The sequence below is a fragment of the Nannospalax galili genome, unplaced genomic scaffold (assembly GCF_000622305.1).
Source record: "Nannospalax galili isolate Female #2095 unplaced genomic scaffold, S.galili_v1.0 scaffold891, whole genome shotgun sequence".
NCBI classification, from domain to species: Eukaryota; Metazoa; Chordata; class Mammalia; order Rodentia; family Spalacidae; genus Nannospalax; species Nannospalax galili.
Genome location: NW_008330576.1, coordinates 4,224,054 through 4,242,235, shown reverse-complemented (window position 1 = coordinate 4,242,235; position 18,182 = coordinate 4,224,054). Strand labels below are relative to the sequence as shown.

General features: G+C 43.3%; 1 protein-coding gene across 1 annotated transcript in view; it reads left to right on the top strand.

The window, feature by feature from the left end:
* The first annotated feature begins 2,256 nt into the window (after positions 1 to 2,256).
* LOC103747186 (F-box/WD repeat-containing protein 12) overlaps positions 2,257 to 18,182 on the top strand; it is a 46,126-nt gene continuing 30,200 nt past the window's right edge. The window contains exons 1-3 of the mRNA XM_029554276.1: positions 2,257 to 3,064; positions 3,277 to 3,395; positions 5,771 to 5,830. The gene's annotated coding sequence lies outside the window, so the exon portion shown is untranslated. The remainder of the gene's footprint in view (positions 3,065 to 3,276; positions 3,396 to 5,770; positions 5,831 to 18,182) is intronic.

The following is an 18,182-nucleotide window of genomic DNA, read 5'->3' as shown; positions in this document are numbered from 1 at the left end:
ATTCAGCAGTGAAAAAAGATGAAATAATGACATTTGCAGGTAAATGGATGGATCTAGAAGCTGTTCTATGAAGTAAAGTAACACAGACTTAGAAAAACATATGACTTATGTTCTCCCCCACATGTGGATCCTAGCACCAAATCCTTTTAAATTCCAGGTCCTTTTAATAAGGTGATGCTATCTATACAGAAGTCCCTTCTGCACGAAATAACTACCATCATCACGACTTTAGCTGAACCTGATCGCTAAACATCACAATTAAGTCTTTTTGATGGTTGTGCTCATTCATTAGATGGAGGCCAAGCAGGGTCATTGGACCTTCACAGGATTATCCAGCCACTCTTCCCAGCCAACCCTATGTAATTTGGTTGTAATCACACATGGCTTCCTGAATTTGGAGAGGGCTAAAGTATACAAGCTGGGAAAGGCTAGAAAGAGTAGGCATGACCCATGCTAGATAAAGCTCAATAAATTCATTGGCTCCCCAGTAAAACTTTAATCAAACATTGGCTTGACACTAGAACCTGAAAAGGGAAAGCATTGCTTAGCATCTCCAGGAAAAGAAGTCTCACAACAGATGGAAATTTTATTTGTTAATGCTATTACATCTCATAATTATTTAAAAAGAAAATGAGAATATAAAAGATGTTTAAAGGATATGGGAATGGAGATATTTTCCCAAGTAGAAAAAATGAAAAAGCCTAAGCAAGTGATGAAGTTCTCTAAAGGATGAGATGAAAATAATATACACACAATCTTAAAATTTCTATGGTTATAGTTTAGTTAATTAGTTTAAAGAACAAAATATATATCTATTCAAGGTTTATCTGAGAATATTTGGTTTTTTTACCCAAGCCTTATCTACCTAACACATGACAATTAAAAGTACCAGACTGGTGGAACTAACCTTATTGGATGTTTAACAGCCATAGTTTGAGGCCTATACTAATGTGGTCAGAGGGACTTAAATGACAGCTTTTGCCCCTTGCCCTCCAAGGTCGACTAAGTTCCATGGTGTTGCAGGTTCTCCTCAGGCCAGCTGTGAAGACCCTGACCTGGATAGGGTCCCATGCCAATTGGGGGGCGGGCAAGAGGCACTGAGTCAACACACAGACCCTGGGAGTCAAGCAGAAGCAAGCACTAGGCGAGGTGCTGCAGGCTTGTTCAATGCAGGAGGGGGCAGGCCTTATATTTCCCTTTTCTCCGCCCCCAAGTCCCTTTAGTCAGCGTATCGTTTTCTGATTAGTCCACACCACGCAGTCTGTCAGCAGTGACTGGGCTCACGAGCAGGGTTCAGAGGCATGGGCTCCTTTTGGCGGGCTATTTGTGGACCAAGAAGTGAAGTGAATTCTCACTGAATCCCAGGGCTCTGAGTCCACGCCATCTTTGGAGGCCTCCTGCTGCACCATGGGACTATGGAACATCACTCAAAATGTCCTGTAACTCTGGTGAGTCACCTGTCCTCTTGTTCAGGAAGGACGTGGAGATCCCATGAGACGGACTTGAACCAGTGTCCAGTCTACAAAGAAGAGAGTTACCTCAGGGAAAACATCTCATTTATGCTTCCAAGTGAAGTCAGACATGGTCAAACAGGACGTTTGACTTATCTTCACTTAGCTGGAACTGGTAAAAGAAAGGATCCAGGAGCTCCTCCCTCTTGTCTTTACTTCTCCTTCACATTGCCTATTCACGATTCAAAATTCAAAGAGTTTCTTTTCCCCCTAGAGATAAGAGTTATGCAATTTGGAATTCTTTTAGATAGACCACTGAAGGGGTACTCCAATTGCCTCACCCTGCATCCCTGTTCATCATGGAAGAAGCCAGAGTGGTCTGCATCCCTATTCCCTACTGGCAATTTGGGTAACCTCTTCAGGGGATGGTGTGACATCATGAGGTAGGAATTGGCTAGGCAGTTAGGGTAAAAAGACCCCAAAGAACAGCCAGTTTCTTGGCTAAAACTCACAGTGTCCTTGGGCCTCTTAGCAACATACTCCATTCCAAAGGCCAAAAATGTCCAAAATGTTTGGGAGCTTTTATCTAATCTTTTAAAGATTTTAGGGTTACCTCTTCAGAGGGGGCAGTGTTAGAGTAGCCAATAGCCCCATTAAAAAAATAAAGCAAAAGAAAGAGTACACGAAGTTATCAGAAAAAAGTGATGGAGAGATATGGGAGGAGTTGGAGGGGAGAGAGTGGGCATGGGTTTGATTAAAACACCTCTGAGTATGCATGTATGAGATTATCAATACATTATTTTAAAATTTTAAATGTGTTAAAAAATTAAGGAAAAAAAAAGACATACCTGGAATCATTTGCAATAAATGTCATTAGATTCTGTCCCCACTGACATTCACCTCTGGTGTGTTTATTTCTCTGAACAGGTCTTGCAAGGATATGAATGTGGTGCTGAAAACTCCCTTTGTGTTGACCTCTGTTTGCTTTGCTTTTCACCCTGCAAGAGGAAGACCTGCTGTCAAGCAATGTTGGCCCAGCACACAGCCACGAGACTCATGACAGAGCCCTCAAACATTGATGGGCCAAAGTGATGTATGCTTATGATAATTCCTGACTTTTTTTTAATCTACCTGGAATCTACATGTTTGTAGAGGACACATGTCATCTAGATGGCACTATCCAGCCTGTCACTTATCCAGGCACCTTGTGTTCTTATTACAAGACTTGTTGTGGTAGGCAAAAGGTTTGCTCCAAGAGGGACTGACAAACTGGTTCCCCAAGAGAGGACATACAGAGTAATAGTTGGGCTGCTCAATGTCCTGCAAAAAAAGCTGAATAGAGAATGGTAGTAGTTGACTCATGTTGAAAGTAAAAAGATAGTGGTGCTACCACTAAAAAAGAATGCAAAGATGATGGCGATCATGAAATGGGACCTGAAGAACAGTAAATGGTGTGGCTGACTAGCTGGGATAGCTACAGTTCTCTTTAGGGCCGTCTTGGCCCAGAGAGCATGGGAAGAGTCAGTTACTTTCCTCAACTCTTCAACTTCGGTGGGACTTACAGCCCTACGCATATTGTTTCATCTTATATATCTACTTAAACTGAATTCATGGTAAATGGACTTTCAAAATAAGCATGTGCCTTTCCTCTCTGTACTCGAGCTCAGGGTGGCACAGGGAAGGGATACCTGGGACAGGCAAGATATAAGCATGTCCTGTTAGGCCATGTCATTTATCCAGAATGTGTTCATGCTTCTTCATTGCTATCATTAATTTTCTGATTTACTTAACTACATTGGTGTCTTTATGATCTTGCCTATTTTAGAAACATAAGGATCAGAAGTGCTGCTGGGTGGTGAGGAGAGGACCCTGGGCCTCCCTGTGACACTTGTGCACTCTGTCTCACAGGCTCCAACCTTGTCTGGGGCTCTCGAGTGAAGCAAGGTAAACAAGAATCTCTCTCAATTTGTTGTGATTCTGAATATAGGCAAACAGAGGGGAAGGGAGGGAAGGAAGGGAAGGCTGGACTAGTCTGAGCGTTCTGTCAGGGCAGTGACTTGGGAAATAATGTTTCAGTGACTGTGTTCCTGTCTAGTTATTAGCAAACACAAACAGGCTGTTTGATAAGGGCAGAGTTTACACCTCTGGAGCATGCTGGTGGTAGAATGCTCTAGGGAGAATTTCTTCCAAGGGCAGCTTGGGAGCAGCGTCAGACACTGTTCTCTGCATGTTGTAGGGACATGACAGTAATCAGGGCTGGCAAAGCAGTTTCTCACTTACCAACTGTGTTTAGGAGCCTAGTCTCCAGTTCAAGACTCCCGGAAAACGTAGTTTTCTTTACCCATGAGTGAGAGATGCAAAGCACAAGCTATGTATCTTACTCATCTTTGCCAGAAAAGAATGCTGGGAATTTTGGCAAACCTGCCATTGGAGCCCAGTTGTAAGTCTTGAGACTTTCTAGACTGCACAGCCCTTGGTGCTCTTGCCCTCTCTAGAGAGCTCTTCAATCTGAGCCTGGGAAAGGAGAGCATGGATGACCTTCTCGCCAGTCAAAAGGCTCACGGTCTACCCAAGAGGCAGGAGCAGCGTCAGTGCAGGTGGACAAAGTGACAGCAGAGCTGTCAGCCTTTACTCCTTTTTATGAACTGCCCCATGTTATGAGCTGTCAGGATTCAGGGGATCAGAGAACTTCTTGACCATAACAGCTAAACTTGTGGGAATATTTTCTGGCCAACTCTTTCCCAAGATGAATTTTTGTTTGAGACGGTCTTCCTGGAGCCCCAGATGGCTTGGAACTCCCTGTGTAGACCAGGTTGCCCTTGATCTCACAGAGAGCCTCCTGCCTCTGCCGCTAGATCTGGCTATGCAGGATGACTTTTGTGCTTGCTCTCCTTACACAAAGTTTGGGACTCTGTGTTTTTCACTGCCATGACTTAGAGTCATAAACAGAAATACGAAAAGGAAGGAGGAGGCCTGGAGGGAAGTCTCCTGTAGGGAGGGCCATGTGTTCAGTCTTCATTACTGTCTGGGAAGATCTAGCAGTGCCCTGAACGTGAAATGCAGTTTGCAGGGCCCTAGAGAACCCAGGCCTGTGTTGTGAGGTGGACAGAGGTCCGGAGACCAGACCTGAGTAATAACAGTAAAGCTCTGGAAGTCACTGATCTACCTTTCTATGCTGCACTTACAGCAAGAAACCAGACCCAGAGCAGGGAAAGGATTCACCCCAAATGACACAGCACCACACATGGACCTGAATCCAGGTCTCCTGAATTCCAGTCCTGGGGCTAGTCTCTTACCATACTGATTCTCAATCCCGACATCCTAATTTAGTTCCTATGAATGTGAATCCCAAAGTAAAAGACAGTGCTGGAGATGCCAAGTGGGACAATGTTCTTCCCAGGGGCACCAGGAGGATCTGCTCAGTAATTCCATCTTCTTGCAGGCTTCTGAGTTTCAGGAGGGGCATCCAGCCAAAGTGGTGTGTTTTATATAGCAAATTTCAGGCTGTGCTTTTTCCAGCTTCACATCTTCCCATCCAACCCATGAATCAGGACACTAGGAAGCAATGCTTCCACAGAGAGCATGTGAGACAGAAGGTAACAGGTCCCTAAGGATCCCCAACCTCCTCTACACCCCACACTCACACTTGAGGCTCTCTTTCTCCCTGAGAACCTTAGTCAACTCTGATGGGTGTTAGTCTGAGTTTCTGATAGTGTTTTTCTATATGTTTCCAGAAAACCAATGACCAAAGCATCGAGATAAAGAGTCTGCTGAATGCTGGTCCTTGGGCAAGGCCTGCTTTATTAAACTTTACACACCCAAGGTTCAGGGATTGTAAGAGCCAGGGAGGAGATGCATGACCACGTGGAAACAAAGTCCTACAAGCTCCTGGAAACCACCTCATATGCTTCTGTGGCAGTGGTGTCAGCATAGACAAGTCCCCTGCAAAAATGGGAGTCTTTGGCTCAATAAAAGGATATGATTCCCTCAATGATATCAATCTATAAATGCATCCGTCTGTTTAACATGCCTTCTCCAGTGGTTTTTAAGAGTTGAAGACACCATGTGTGGTGGCTCACATGTGTAATTCCAGTACTTAGGATTCCTGGATGAGGTAGGATTGCCATAACTTAGAAGCCAGCCTGGTCTACATAGTAAGTTCCAGCCTAGGGAAGAACCATTGGGTACAACTTGCCTTTGAAATTTCTGGGGGATTTTCTGTTATTGCAAGGCTGGAGGCTTCTAAAATCCTGTCTTCTACTGTGGACCTGAGCATCATCTGATAACAACAATAAAAATGACTTCTTTATTTTCCCTAGAAGGGCCAGTTTTGGACATCAGTGTGCTTTGGGAAGCAGTGTCTGAACAATGAATGTAAAGTAAGTTCTAATTTTGTACATAACTGTTACACATATTTTATGAGATGTGTAACTAACTGTTTCGTTTTGATTGTACTACCGAAAATGATAATGTGTTTTATTTTCAAACTCCACTTTTTCATTTCTGGAATATAAGAAAACAGTAGGATTTTGTATATTAACATATACTATCCTACAAACTTATTACAATCAAATTGTAATAAGTGTTTGTCAACTTTTTGAGTGGTACCAGGGATTGAATCTAGTGCTTCATGCATGCTCAGTTAGAACTCACTTATCCCTGGGCTACACACCTGTTCTCATTTTACTCTGATTTTGAGACAAAGTCTCACTGTTTACAAGCAGACATTAAACCTGCTATGTAGCCCACCTACAAGGATCTGCTCTGTTAACCACCTAACAAGCATCATGTGGAGTCCATGAGGACCTTCCAGTCCCAGGTAGTACTTACATGAGGAAGCAGGAGAAAGTTTCCACGTCAGGAGTCTTGAGGCAGGTGCCTGCGTACTAAGGTCTTGAAATGCTACCAGTGCCGGAATTTCCCTTAGATGCTGTCCAGTTTGGACAAGTAGTTTTCTGTGGGGTTGGCCTGGAGATTGGCTGGACCACCCTCACCATATAACCCTTGAGGAGGTGGTGCTGCATTCACTGGGGGCTCAATAGGGACCAGGTGGACAACTGGAAATGGGACTGGTGGGTGAGGGTCCTGAGCAGGGCATCCTATACCCCTAGCAAAGATTCCTGGAACATTACAATTAAGGGTGTCTGAGTGAGGACAGTGTTGGCCTTGTGTACAGGCTGGGTTGGTCTCCCTGGTGTCCCAGATTGGACAATGTTCAAAGACACAATTGTATTCAAGCCATAGTCCCCATCTCCTGCCACCAAAGACATCCCAGGCAGAACAGATAGTACTAGGGGATTCCTGGGGGGGATTCCCACAGTCATGAGGGGTGCTGTGGGCTCCCATAATAACTGGGGTGCTGGTTGTGGGGCAGATGGGAGAACAGACAGGGTTCCAAATGTAGGCATGGAGGCACCAGGGTTGATGTTTATGTTCAGACCCAGCACTGAAGAGGCTGTGGAGATAAAGGAGAGGGTGGATAGAAGAGAGGGAAGGAGGGATGCTCTCTGGCTCTAGTACTCAGTGGGAATCAAGGTAGGAATCTCAAGGCCAGGGGGAAGAAGAGGTTGTACTGAGGTAGATGCTCCATCCTTATTTTGGTCCTGGTACGTGGGGGTCAGAATGACTCCTGTAATGGACAGATGGTATGGACAGCATAACTTGCACAGTATGTTGTCTGTATGATGGTCAGTCACAGGACTGTGTTGTTTATTTGTCACAAATTCAGATGAGCTGAGTCCTCTTCCTTCTCAATCCCTCTAAAAATCATTTGGACAGTCAGAGGTGCTGCTGACTCCTCAGTGGGACAGCTACTGGGCAGGGACAAGTTTCCTAGAGTGTAGCTATCGTAAGACTGCAGAAACTCTGTTCTCACTACCAACTGCCCCCTTCCTGACAGGTGGGTACTGTTGGGTTTCCAGAGGTCACCTCTGTTACTAGTTGTGAACTAACATGTCTCCATAGAAAGTAGAAGTATTGGGGGTTAGATAGGAAATCCAAGGACTGAAAACAGGTTTTTCTTTATAAAAACCATAGTTGAGGGACTGGAGAGATTGCTCAGCACTTAAGAACACTGGTTGTTCTTGCAGAAGACCCGGGTTTGAGTCCCAGCACACATATGGCAGCTAACAACTGTCTGTAACTCCAGTCCCAGGGGATCCGACAGCCTCTTCTGACCTCCACGGGCATTGCACGACATGGGTGCACTTACCTACATGCAGGCAATACGCGTACACATAAAATAAAAATAATAAAACTTGTAAAAAAACATATTTGGGGCTGGAGAGATGGCTCAGTGATTAACTGCACTGGCTAGGTTCACATCCCAGCACCCACATGACAGTTAACAACTGTTCATAACTCCAGTTCCAGGGCATCTGATGCCTTTTTCTGTCCTCCACGGGCACTGCATAACATGGTACCCTAACATACATGCAGGCATAACACTTATACACATAAAAAATAAAAAGTAAAATAATACTTGAAATTGTTCAGGAAAAAGTGATGGGGAGATATGGGAGGAATTGGAGGGGAGGTAGACTTGGAGGGGAGGTGGGAGGGAGTTGGAGGGGAGGTGGATTTGATCAAAACACCTTATATGCATGTGTGAAATGCTCAGTAAATTTTTTTAAAAGTTAAAAAAAGCCCACATGTGCATGAAATGCAAGCTATAGATTCACACATGCTTGATAAGTATTCGACATGCATTTCACATCCCTTTACTCTCTTCAAATACACATAACCCCCTAAAAACACAGAATATTCACATAAACTATCAAAGAACCCTCACATTTGTATGTAAACTCCACCCCCATCACAAACATAAATAATAGCTTTTACACCTCTCTCAGACAGTTTCACTGTAATCCCAAGCATGAGGCACAGAGGAACCCCACATAGTGACAGCTGAATTAAGAGTCCTTTCATTAGTAATAGGTGACAGTCAAGAGGGACTATCACCAGAAAGAATTCTGGACCCTGAGTAGAGGCAGAACAAGGATTATAAAGCTTAAAAACCACAATTACACCATGCCAGGGGCAATACCCATAACCATAGTTATATCAGATCATCATAGTTAAACCAGACCGGGGCAGGTCAATTAAAAGGGGAAGATGGGGAAAGTGGGGAGTGTTCGGCAGGGAGGAGAGGAGGGAGGGATGTGCAGAGAGCCAAGGTGGTGGGGGGAAGTCAGGAGAGGTGGAGATGGTGGGAGGCGGGTGTTATTGAGGGGAGGGGAGGGATAATGGCACTGGGACTGGGGAGGGAGGAGGGAGGCTGGATGGGAGGAGTAATAATAGAGATGAATGAATCTTGGGGGACTAGGAAACCCAGAGGGAAATGTGATGCCCCTGAAACCCCATGAGAAATGTCCATACAGTGTCAAAGAGTTAGTGCATAGGGAGAAAAACAGTCAGTGGTCCAACCCAGCCCTAAATTCCAATACCCATAATGACCAGCATGACAAACTACCTCTCTTGGTGCAATAGTGGCACTCTTGTCTTGGGGGATAATCAGCAGCTATCTAATTGGACTTAAAGCCCTCTCAGTGGGAGTGAGGGCATCGATCCTAGAAGAAACTCTTTCATATCTCAAGATACATGTAATTCCTTTACCATATGCCAAACATAAATTTTTATACTACAGACAAGCATACCGTACACCACTCATCAAAGAAGCTTCTTTTTGCAACAGACAGAGGCTACTGCAGAGTTCCACAACTGGTCAGACATAGGAATATATGTCTGAGAGATTCCAAGTACTAGGTGACACATCTACAGTTGAACCTCTACACCTAAGGTTCATGGAACATAGCAGAACAAGGGACAGAGAGAAAATGAATGTATCCCTCAACTCACCAGTAAAGCTTTCTTACAGAAGAGTGCAATGTATACAGACGGCCACAACTGTATTTAACTGATAGCAGTCTTTTTGAAAATAATTTATTGACAATTTCATGCACCCATATAAGCATATAAGATGTTTTGACCAAATCCACGCCACTCCCTCCCCTCCAACTCCTACCATATCTCTCCATCACTTTTTCCTGAACAACTTTCCAGGACCCCCTTTTTTAATGGGGCAACTCTAATATTTCCCCCTCTGGAGCAGTAACCCTAAATTCTTTTAGGGATTAGATAAGAGCTCACAAATACTTTTGACATTTTTGGCCTTTGGGACAGAATATGTTGCTAAGAGGCCCAGGGACATTGAGACTTTTAAGCCAAGAAGCTGACTCCTTCCTTTGAGGTGGTTTTACCTAACTGCCTGGCCAATTCCTACCTCCTATTCTTATGACACCATCCCCTGAAGAGGTTATCCAAATTGCCAATAGGGAATCAGCGCACAGACTGCTCTGGCTTCTTCCATGCTGAAAAGGGACACAGGATGAGGCAATTAGGGTACCCCTTCAGTGGTTCTATCTAAAAGACTCCCAAATTGGATAACTTAACTGTAGGGAGAAAAGAAAGTCCTTGAATGGTGCCTAGATATGAAGGAGAAGTAAAGGCAAGAGTAGTTAGCATTACAAGTTCTAGACACGGTACCAGAAAAAGGTCAGAACAGGGCAAATTTCAAATGTTCTTAAAAGAGTCCATTGGAATTTCTTGACGAGAGCTTCCAAAAGCATCACTCAATTGGGTTTCTCCTCATTTTTCTTTTGTCGTCCAAGGCTGGAATCGAGAGTGATGGATTCAGGATTTGTTTTGTTTTCAGGCATTTAGATAGCTATTGGAGTGACTAGAATCGTGTCAGTTCCCTCTCAAGGCTTCTAGATAACGGGAGAAAACAAAATTAGCCATCATTTTAGAGCAAGAGTGGTTTGTCTCCCTTAGCTATAGGTGGGCACTACAGTATTGCAGACCAAGATTTGAAGTCTTACATCTGAGCAGCACTTTGTGATTAGAAACAAAATCATCAATGAGAAATAATTGTCTAAATAACATTGTATATGGACTTAAGTCTAATGTCTGGGAAGTGTAATCCCTTGAACTCTTAAAGAAATATATTGATCACTTTAATCATTGGTTATACTTTCCTTTTGGGTGCTAAGGACTGTATACAGTTGGCCCAAATAAACCAATTTATTTTTACTTTTAATGTCGTTTGAGGATATGTTCTTGGGGGTCACATGGGCTTGGGAGGAGCTCCTGGCTCCTTTTATCAGTTCTATCTATGTGAAGATCAGTCAAAGGTCATGCTCTACTGTGTCTGGTTTCACTTGGAAGCGTGGAGGAAATGTTTCCACTATGTTGACCCTCCACTTTGTAGACTGGACACTGGTTCAAGTCCATCTGGTGGGGTCTCCATGGTCTCCCTGAACAAGAGGATAGGTGACTTTTCAACCCTTTATTTTTATTGATATCCTGAGACATAACATTAATATACAAACCTATTATTTGTTGTAAGAACTTATTAAGTAACAAATACTTAGTTTTGTATACACAAAGAGAAATGAAGAACCATCTTAAACATACCAGTAGGAAAATAATTAAGGATTAAAGAGAACATTTTGACCTGGAAAAAATATTTTTAGTTTAATTTAACAGTTTCAGTTTGTATGAGGCTTTACTTGCAAAATAATTTTATACCAAGTAAATTAATCTTAAGAAATATAATTTTGGGGGCTGGAGAGATGGCTCAGTGGATAAGAACACTGACTGTTCTTGCAGAAGACCCGGGTTCGAATCTCAGCACCGACATGGCAGCAAACAACTGTCCATAACTCCAGTTCCAGGGTATCCAACAGCCTCTTTTGTCCTCCGTGGGCATTGCAGGACATGGGTGCACTTATCTACATGCAGGCAATACACACATACACATAAAATAAAAATAATATAAAAAAAGAAACAAGTTTATGTAGACTGTGTACAAACAAAATGGATATTTTAAAACATTTCGAGAATAAACCACAATCAAAAAGGTACTCAACAAATAGAATTTTTACATAACTGGAGACCTAGAGACACTGTTCAATAGATTTAAAAATGATTAGGGTACCTAGAGTTATAAAGCCTTTGAATGTAAATTTTTACTTGTGTATTTTAATTAGGCATGCAAGAAACAAAACCAATAATTTTTGTGCAAAATAGAATGAAAAAAAAAAAACTAAAGTGGCCACAGTTTGAAATTATCTTGACATAAAGACATATAAGGACAAGTATCATGGACACACATGGACATGATTACATGAGCTCTCAAACACATAGAAACATAAAAATACATGACAATTATACAGAATCTTAATACATGAAAACAATTATCATAGACATATATGATGCAATTACATGAAAACTAGGTGCATCCAAAACATACTACTTATAGTGCCAGATGTTGATGTCTAGTCCTGAAATTAACCATGGATACAGGGAATGCTTATTTCAAAGACAGTAGAGGTCTTAGGACCTCCAGGGCGAGAACCCCAAGTGTGGACCAGGGTGGTTTCGAACTCAGAGATCCTCCTGCCTCTGCCTCCTGAGTGCTGGGACTACAGGTATGCACCACCACGCCTGGCTATTACTTATTTATTTTTATGTGTATGAGTGTTACGCCTGCATTATGTAAGTGCACCCATGTCATGTAATGCCCACAGAGCACAGCAGAGGGCATCGGATCCCCTGGAACTGGAGTCATGGTTGGTTGTTAGCCACGGTGTGAGTGCTGGGATATGAACCCAGGTCTTCTGCAAGAACAGCCAGTACTCTTAACTGCAGAGCCATCTCCCTAGTTCCTTTTAAGTCCAGGCATTGTTTTCCTTCATTTACAATAGAGATGGGGCTAATCAGGTTTCAAAGGGAAACCAGGACCATACCATAAAATAGACTACAGGCCATTTGTTTCTATTCTGTTGAAGAACAAACTACATTTAGACCATGTCTTGAAATTTTGAGTAAGGCTGAATTTAAAAGCAATGGGCTCATTTATTTGGTGGAGAATTTTGGCAAAAGCTGCTTAGCATTCAGGCTTGGTTTGGTTGTTGCTGGTTATGTATCATCTAGATTTAACTGAGAATCTAGCAAAATGCAGAGCAGAAAGATGTAAAAAAGCACGTAGTTTGGCAAGGAAAATGTGTGGCCCACTTAACAGTGGTAGCACTTGTAAGGCTACCTGAGGCTTTCACGACCGTTAGAACAGAAGACTGCTACTGTTTCTGCTTGTCTGATGCTTCTGCCAAAGCCACCAAAGACCAGCACTTGAATTGCTTCTGTGCCCTCCCACCAATCCTATCCAGGAAGAGTTAAGGGAGCATAGATAGCTGTTTGATAACATCGCTAACCTGAAGACCAAACTGTTAACACATGGGCTTGGGGGAAATAGTTATTTAACCTGTAACAAGACCCATTTCTTCAAATAATTTTGTCTCCCACTCCTCCTCTTTAGAGGCTACTGTTGTTGGTATTTAGGCTGCTAAAGGTTTATTGTGGATTACTAATGATCTGTCCCTTGTTTTCAGCCTCTACTTTGAGTAGTCTCTGTTGCTTTGTCTTCAACATGTCTCATTTGCTGATAATTCCCTTCAATGTATTTGCTTTCATTTTAGCCCCTCCAATAATCTTTTTTGAATTTCTTTTTTGAGACAATGGTTCTTATAGTGTAGTCCCAGCTGATTTAGATCCTGCTGTGTAGACCAGGCTGCCCTCAGTCTCACTGAGATCCACCTGCCTCTTCCTGAGTACTGAGATTAAAGGCGTGTGCCACCATGCCTGACCAAGACCTATAATAACCTTATTTCTTAAAATTTAATTTGGGTCATTTTTCTGTTGCAGATGTCTCTACTTAACATACTTAACCTCTACCTTCTTGAACACTTGAAATACAGTGACAATTAACTAGTGTCCTTGTTTCCTACGTCTATTGTATGCATAATCCCTGATTTATTTTCAGTTGATTTCTATTTCTTCTCATTCTAGTTTATTCTGCCGCCCCCCCCCCTCATTTCCCTCTCCCTGTCTTTCCTTCCCTTCCTCCCTGTCTGTCTTTGGAGACAAAGTGTCGTGTCTCCAAGATGGTCTTCTGAATATGTAGCATAGGTTGTAGCTCAGACCTAAGTAGAGGTGGTGTGGCAGGGTCACAGGGCAGTTCCCATCAGGGATGAGATCTTCCTGTGCACGTTTTCATCAGCATCTGTTATCACTTGTTTTCTCTTATTGACTTTTTGTCTTGTTTTGCTTTGCATAGTTGGATTTTTGAGGCAGGGTCTCCTTGTAGCCTCAGGTGGCCTAGAACTTGCTATGTAACCCAGGTTGGCCTCAAACTCACAGAGATCTGACTGCTTCTACCTCCTGAGTGCTGGGATTGAAGGTGTATGCCACCACACCAGGTGTTTTGACTTATTTTCGTTCTTTGATGTCTCCACGTGTGTGTAAACTATACTTGTTCATTTTCACTGCAGTGCTCTCTTCCTCTTCCCCCTCCCACCAACCCTCTTTCCCCAAGTCCCCTTTTCACTTTCCATGGCTTTTTTGTTTTGCTTTGCTTTTCGGTCCCACTGAGGGCCACTGAGGGTTGTCTGCATGCACATGGATGGGAGTTTACTTACAGGAGCAGAGGCAAGTTACCAGAAGCTACAGCACTGAAGCAGATGATGCCCTTCCTTCAATGACCTTAACTACCAGTAGTTCCTCAGGGAGGGCTGGGAATGCTCACGGGCCCATTTTGTGCACATCTTGTGCAGGTGACAGAGCTGCTCTGAAAGTGAGTCTTGTTTCTTTGATGATAGCCCGTCTGACTGGGGCGAGATGGAATCTCTTTAATTGAAGCTCCCTCATGCAACAGAGGGCCAGGAATAAGGAATACAAAAGGTCACAAATGGCCAAAGTGTAGACTAAGTGCAGAATGCTGGTCCTTAGACAGGACTCCTATATTAAACTCTACCCACCCAGGGCTCAGGAACAATTGTGGAAGAGCGGGCCAAAAGATTGTAAGACAGGGAGTCGGTAGATGACCATATGGACATAGAGTCCTACAAGCTCCTGAGACCTTGCTCATTTGAACCTACAGCACTGGCGTCAGTATGAATAGGACACATGCAAACTCAAACAAAAACCCCACTATAGAACTGGGGAAATGGACAGTGACCCCAATCTTAGCTGAAGAAATACTGGCAACTGATAACTTCTGGGTAACAAAGAGCCAATCTTCCTGAAGCAATAGACTCTAGATAAGCTGGTTAGACCTCAGTAGATGAACTTGCACTGAGGTATATCTGGGGACAGTTAACTTGACACACTAGGCCTTAAGACAAATGACAGAATGTATGAATTCCAGTGTGGGGGGTATAGGAGGGTGCCAGTGGGGAAAGGGTTATAAAGATGATTAAGATCGAGATGTTCTGTATGAAATACACTATCTGATTCTGTATAGTTTTTTTTCTTATTAAAGTGTACTAGACAGCCATCTTCAAAGAAAGAGTTTGGGGAAAGATAGACGATACACAGACATAGTAAATAGGTGATTGATAGATAGGTGATAAATACATGATGGATAAATATAAATACATGGTCGATGAAAATGTAAGTCAATAGTTAGGTTATAGACAGTTGATGGATGGATAGGTAGGCAGATATATTATAGATGATATATTATGGATGACCACAATAGGACAGATGATAGATACTAAATAGCTGATAGATAATGATTAATAATAGATGATAGCTATATGATACATGGATGACAGATGATGGATCAATAATAGATATGGATGGACAGACAGTAGATGATAAATTGATAATAGACAGATGTTACTTAGTGTTTTGTAAACATCTATTCTTCTTGATCAACTCCTCCTAATCTCACTGTTCTTTCCAGTGGGTACAATGCCATCTGATTTCTAAGAACACAGATTACTGTTTTCTAAGTCTCTGGCTCCCTGCTTGTCTCTTCTCTACTACATACCTGCTTTGCTTCCTGATCTTGCTCTTCTGAGTGTCTTCTACAAGATGTCCTCCACAGGGTCTGGTGATCCCCAGCTGTTCATTCCTAATTTATAAAGTGCAGCATTAAACACTGATTGGAATCTGAGCAGTGGATGTTGGGCAGGGGCTCTTGACTGGTGGAGAGAAAGCCAGGCTCTTGAGAGGTGGCAGCAGATGGCAGCTCTTGGTGGCACTGTCCCTGGGGACTGGTAACTGCAGTGTCTCCCCAGGTGAAGACAGGGTTGCCTGGTTTATTGGGTGGAGTAAAAGCCAGCCCCTTCTGCCTGACCTTCACAGACTCGGGCTCAAGGTTCTATCTTCCTTCTGTGAGACCCACTGTCCCTAACCTAGGGACAATTCACAGTCCATTCACAGGCTGGATTGTGCCTCTCCCTACCTCAATTTCAAATATAGAAATCCTAATCCTAACATGTAAGAAGGTGAATACAGTTAGACACAGCGTTGTTGGAAGTGCAGTTACAAGTTGGCTGGGTCCTAACTTGTTCTTATAGAAAAGGCACGTTTGAACATAAACATGCACACAGAGATTAACACCGTATGGAGATTGAAGTCACACTGCCACAAGTCAGTGACCCAACAGAAATCAGAGGGAAACCATGGGCAAATGCCTCATAGGCCTTCAGGATTTATTGCCTTCATCTTGGACTTCTGGTGTCTAGAACTGGGGAATCCTGAGTTCCTGTAGTTCTGGCCACCTGGTTTCATACTTTATGCCAGGCAGTCACAAGCTTAACAGAGAAGAGGCAGGAGCTACAAGACCACAGATCACCTTGCTGTGAGCCCCTGGTGATGGGTGACAACAGGAGCCTGGTCAGTGTCTGCTTAGTGGCCTCACAACATATGTTAAGATGTGTTAAGATGTTCTCCATGTGAGTATTCCTCTCTCTCTGAGTTAATAAAGATTTCATCCCTTTCCTGTCAGATTAGTGAGGCTATTTGACTGCCTTCCTTATTCTAGACCACACCTCCTAAAGATTCCAGCTCATCCCAGTTAAGCCATGAGCTAGAGATCAAACCCAGTTTTAGACGTGGGCCTTACAAACCATAAAGGGCTAGGAGAGACAGGGAGGCCCCTGAATGTACCCATCTGTTCTCCCTAGATGGAAGGCAAAGCCTTGCCTAGGAATATGGCTAGACAGAGCAGCCACTCCCCTTCCGGTGAGGACTGACAAAAGTATTAGCATTCAAACTTCCTACAGGTAGAAAGGCCCTTAAGATAAGTTCCATAATAATCAAATGCATAGTGTGAGCAACATTTCTTAATGACTGGGTTGGTACACTAAAGCTCTTCAAGTCTCCCATGAAGAGGAGTTTCATGTCTCTCCCTTTCAGTGTAGGCAGGAATTACTGTGTCCCTTCTGACCATTCCTTAGAAAACTAAAAATAGTCACCTGACAGCAAAATACAGTAAAAGCTCAGGGTCAGGGATGAGGATCTTGCAGGATCCATCAAGTTGAGAATTAAAGTCCTCAGTACTTGGGGACTGCTAAAGGCAAGGGGCTTCATGAGGCCACAGGGAGGCAGGACATTTGGCTAATGGCTGAACAGAGCTAGAAAGTCAGCTTCCCCCTCCCCGTACATGGTGTACCAAAAGTCCAGTTGCCCTGGACTTGGGGCACTGAGAACCCAGGAACTGAGGTAGTCTCTAGAAATTGTATATGGCTCCCCACAGCCAGCAGGGAAAGTGAAACTTTCTTTTTTTTGAGGCAGGGTGTATTAGCCACGCTGTGTACAATCTCGCTAGGTAATCCAGGCTCATCTTAAACTCAAAATCTTCCTGCTTTCTACTCTGAAGTTCTGGGATTACAGGTGTGTGCTAAGAACGTTATGACCAGGGAAATGAGTTCTCTCCTACAGCCTGCTATGAGGAATGAATCCTAGCTGATTCCTTGAGTTGGGCCCAGCAAGACTCAAACCAGAATTTACACCTACAGAAAGAAATTGTTTCACTTTAAGCCACTAAATTTGCGGTGATTTGTTAAGGCAGCAATACAATTAATTTCTGACATTGATCTTGAATGCCACAATATCATGTTCACTCTCACCCAACCTGGAAAGGTAACTTGAATTTAACCTTAACCCCAGTGTTATTGGGGTTATTGATCTTGAATCTGAATCTGACACTGACCCTATCTCTGAACCTGGCTTTGACCATGAACTGAAGTTCACCTTATCATTGACCCTGATCCTTGCCAGAGCTCCAATCCTGACCATGACCCTCATACTTAATAGTAAACTTAATCTTGCACTGTGTTCAACAAATTTTGACCTGCAGCCTTTACTTGTCACAGACTTTACTGTGGCGTTGGACACTCACCCACACTCTGATTTTGACTTTAATCAGTCTGTCCCTGATCATACCTCATACTGATTATGGCCCTGGTCTTAAATTTCAATGACCTGAATCTCACAGGTCTAAGCCCAATTTAGTTAAGAGTGAAGTTCAGAACGAGTATTAAAGACAATGTATCTAGGGTCACTGTCAAGGCTAGGACAAGGATGAACGCCAGTTGCAAGGATGAAGAAGCCACTGTGAATGTTGTACAGGAGGGTAAAGCCCAAGCTTAGAAAGAGGGTGAGAGGCTGGGTGTGGTGGCGCACGCCTTTAGTCCCAGCACTCAGGAGGCAGAGGCAGGCAGATCTCTGAGTTCAAGGCCAGCCTGGTATACAAAGTGACCAGCTGGGGATGGACAGCTGGGGCTACACAGAGACCATGTTTCAAAAAGACAAAAAAAAAAAAAAAAAAAAAAAGAGCAGCACCTTCCCTGCAGGAGGGGCTGGGGCTCTTTGAGGACACCT